This window comes from Benincasa hispida, chromosome 8 (assembly GCF_009727055.1).
Source record: "Benincasa hispida cultivar B227 chromosome 8, ASM972705v1, whole genome shotgun sequence".
In the NCBI taxonomy this organism is placed as follows: domain Eukaryota; kingdom Viridiplantae; phylum Streptophyta; class Magnoliopsida; order Cucurbitales; family Cucurbitaceae; genus Benincasa; species Benincasa hispida.
The window spans coordinates 6,966,744-6,971,174 of NC_052356.1; the positions used below are offsets into that span (position 1 = coordinate 6,966,744).

Sequence of the window (4,431 nt, forward strand, 5' to 3'; positions counted from 1 at the left end):
AGCATTGAAGCTATCGCATAGCAAAATTCTTATCGCTTAGAATAAACTATACGATCGTGTAGATTTTAGTGAACGGTCGTTTAGAAAAAGGTAGGCAATCATTTAGCAAACACGTAACACTATACGATCGTTTAGGAAAGTTAATCGATCGTTTAAGACTTAGTGTGCGATCGTTTAGGCACTAAGTAGGCGATCATTTAGGTGCGAGGTATGCGATCATTTAAGCGTTAAGCGACTATCGTATAGGCTCTCGATTTACTTAAGCGATCATTTACGTTTTCACACCAATGCAAATCTTCTGATCTTTTTCCGAACTTTTTTCCGAACCTTTTTCGAACTATTCAAAATGGAAGAAATTTCATTTTTATTCATTGGTTACAGTAACCGACGTTGTTCCAACTAACGCACGTCTGAGCGAGATTTTGGGTTAATTATCATATAATTAACCAATTAAATTATTAATAAATATAATCATATTATATTTTTATCCTATAGTTTGATATCACATATCTACTATGGTAATTTTCTCTTCTACTTGATATAAATCATATTTTATATCTAATTTCCTCCAAAATAATGTAACTCATACATTTAGCCAATTATATCATAATATAATTAACTAGTCAAATTATATCATATACAATCGATAACTTCTCTTGTCAATTTGAAACATTTTAAAATTAACCAAACACTGATTCTCGACTTTATCCAAGCTACCCAGGGGACCTAATGGACCTGTGGCTCGAAGCTCCAACGGTCTGTTAATAGCTGACTAAACCTCTTTAGCGACGAGATCCATCATCTGTTAACTGTCAGGTATTCTACTAAAAGACCAACACCTGAACTCTTCTTACCACAGATATATTTATGTGTCCATCGGATATAACCAATCATGAGTACGATGACCCTTCACAAATGTTCATAAGTACAGTGGGGCCAAATTACCGTTTTGCCCCTATAGTTACATCTCACTCCTTAAGTACCATTAATTCCTCTAATGAATAATACAACAGTGTGAACACCTCTTGGGCTAAGAGAAGATTGTGGTACCACATTGTTTAAGCCCTGAAATCAGCCGCTTAAGGAGCTATATATCTACCTACCCCTGCCTCGGGGAAGGAGTGAATTCCATCTTGTGTAGTTTTAGTTTAGTATGTTATACAAAAGATCAAGGACAAGAATCAACACACTTTTGTAGACTCATCTTCGAGTTCCTTGATCACGAACGTTCGATCACAAACAACACAGCAACACACGAATGCTCGTCCAACACGACCGCTACACTACACGAACACTGCGCACTCGACTAAGCAATCGTCAAAGGTCACAAAAGCACCCATAACACCGGGAACAACCTCCAAAAAACCTCAACAGTGTCGAGTTGAGTATGACACCACCAAGAATGTTACCTAGGTATTCTCGGTGTGAGAATATAGAGGGTAGGCTCTGTGTGGACTTGGTTTGAAGCAGAAATAGGGAGGAACCACAATCGTGTATACAATTGAGTAAGTGGGAGATGGAACAACCTATCATATAGGTCGATGCCTAATCGTCTAGGAAAAGCTATGCAATCGTCTAGCAAAAGCTATGTGATCATTTAGCTGAGTGTCTATCGTGTAAGAACACTCCACGATCGTTTAGCTAACTCCAAGCTGTCGCTTAGTAAATCTTATTTACTTGACAACTTCTCCGACAATTAAGATCGATGGGACAGAAAGCTGACAGCAGTCAGATCCAAATTAAGTTGATAGTCGATAATGGTCACAAAGTACATCCAGCTAGAGAAGAGTGGTGACGCTGGATGTAACGCCCTGGCTATGTCATCCTCCCTTATTCCTCCCTTCTTCCTTTGCCTTGAATGCTTTAGAAGTGAAAGTGTTCCCCAGGGTCCTTTCAGCATGCTTTGTCCTCAACATAGGATTGTTCCAAGCTAAGCACACTTAACTTTAGAGTTCTTATGATTGAGGTCACCCAACATAGGATTGACCCAAGCTAAGCACGCTTAACTTTGGAGTTCTTATGATTGAGCCACCAAAAAGAAAGGTGCACCTTATTGGTATAGGTAATAACTTTCAATTCTTTTAAGCCTTTCTTAACCATACTTTCATGTCCTCAGGATCTCTCTCATTCGGATGTGATACCGGTTCATTCATGTACCCTTCTTGAACTCGGGTCATTACACCGGAGATCGTCCAAGGCAACTTGAGAGAGGATCTTGGGGCGTAAGAGCAAAGAGCAGGTTGACTCTCACGAAAGCAAGAATATCATTAGAGCATGAGTAGAACAGTGTAACTCCTGGTGGCAAGAAATTGCTCCAGGCTCCTTATTGTACTTGCATTTTTATTCTGTACTTCATCTTTTATCTATTCAATGGAAGTTATATTTCTACATCAGCTCACCCTCTTAATACGCATGAGTAGCTAAACTTGTTGAATTGGTTGAGAGGAACTAAGCTAACATGATCTAGGAAGTTCATTGCTTGCGATTGTCTTGTTTTATGCTGTGTGAAACATCCCTTTAGAGGTGCTCGAGAGAGAATCTAAAGAAAGAACCCAATGTCTCGAGAGAGCTAGATTAGAATCTGACTTGAAAGAGCAAGATTAGGCCTGCATAAATAAGAAATAGGGACTTAGAGATAAGCTCTGTCTGTCAACGTGCATCACTTGCATTCTAGGAATAGGAATGATATTATGCAGTCGCATATTTGTGTGAATGTCATGTTGTCATCGCATAAATCGAAATAGAGGTTTATGTGTAAACCCTTTAGACTTATCGCATATTTATCGCACGCATTCTAGCCTTAGAAGCCGTGGCATTCACGTCGAGAGATGGTTTACTATTGTATGCATGTTGCATGATCGCAAGGCATGAACACAACCTAGGGAGTGTTAGTCGAAACCCTTCTCAACCCGTTCACCGCATATTCATCGTATTTTCCGTTGCCAACTCTTTTCAAATTCTGCTACATTTATTATTATTTTCATTAACGCAACAACAAACCACCCACCTTATTTATTTACCGGTTACCGCAAAGTTTTCATAAGAAAATTATCAACGCAAACTATTTTCACAAGTCCCTGTGATCGACCCTAGACTTACCAGGAAACTCAGAGGAATTTACACTTGGATTCCGTTGGGGAAACTTGAGTGCACAACGTAATTCCATCAACACATATCATCCATATTTCCATTCAATAAAATAACGTATCAAGTTTTTGGCACTGTTGCCGGGGACTTTGGCAAAATAGTTTGTTAACGGTAAATTTTTTTATTTTTTTATTTTTTTATTTCTTTGTAGGACTCTCAATCTCTGGCGAATTACAACCCAAAGATTGAGAGGAATTTTAGAAGGAAATTGAGAAATCGCCAATAGCAACCACAATCCGATAAAGAAGAGATGACGGAGCAGCCTAGGAAAGAAGCACCAAACAACAATAATGTCATTGCAAATCCACTTCTGTTGCCCAACGATCGCAATAGGCCCTTTGGGACTATGCATCGCCAAACCTCTATGATTTCTCTCTGAGAATCATGAGGCATGCCTTAGACAGAAGTAGATTTGAAATAAAACCGGTGATGCTACAGATGACCCAGGCTGTAGGTCAATTCAAAGGACGGCGTGGCGAGGATCCGCACGCCCACCTCTAAAATTTTATTGAAATCTACAATACTTTTGTGTTTCCGAACATCTCTGTTGAGGAGGTTCGACTTACGCTGTTTCCATTTTCTCTCTGTGATCAGTCTAGGAAATGGGCTTACTCACTCGAACCAAGAGAGATCACTTCTTGGGAGCAGGTGGTAGAGAAGTATATGAAGAAGTATTTCCCACCTATAGAGAATGCGAGACGAAGAAAGCTTATTACTAATTTTGAACAAGACATGGACGAATCGCTCAGTGATGCCTGGGCGAGGTTTAAAAGGTTGGTCCGAAATTGTCCGCATAATGGGCTGCCAGACTGCCTTTAGATGGAAATTTTCTACCACGGTTTGAATCCTGCTTCGCAGACCGCTGCCAATGCGGTCTCTTATACACATCTAGATGTGTATAAGAGACAGCCGCTGCCAATGCGGCAGTAGTTGGTGGTCTGCTTGACAAGACTTATGATGAGGCGAAGAGTATCCTAGATTGCATCTCCAAGAATCATGAAGACTGGAGGGAGAGCGACCAGAGATTAAAACTCTAAGATTCTGACACAGATAACTGTGCTATTGTTTCATTGTAGAACCAAATGACCGCAATGATGAATTTGATTCAAGGAATGACGATCTGCAGTCCAACACCGCAAGGTGGGCAAATCAACGCAATAAGTCAAAACACCGCAAGGTGTGCGACTTACGGTGATGGGCATGCGATGGAAGATTGTCTACAAAATCCACAGTCTGTATATTTTGTAAAGAACAACCCTTTTTCCAACACCTACAACCCCGGGT

General features: G+C 40.1%; 1 non-coding gene across 1 annotated transcript; it reads right to left on the reverse strand.

Moving 5' to 3' along the window:
- Positions 1-3,843: 3,843 nt before the first annotated feature.
- LOC120084295 lies at positions 3,844-3,950 on the reverse strand. Its single transcript, XR_005483659.1, has one exon. It is a non-coding gene; the product is annotated as a small nucleolar RNA R71 (small nucleolar RNA).
- Positions 3,951-4,431: the final 481 nt, after the last annotated feature.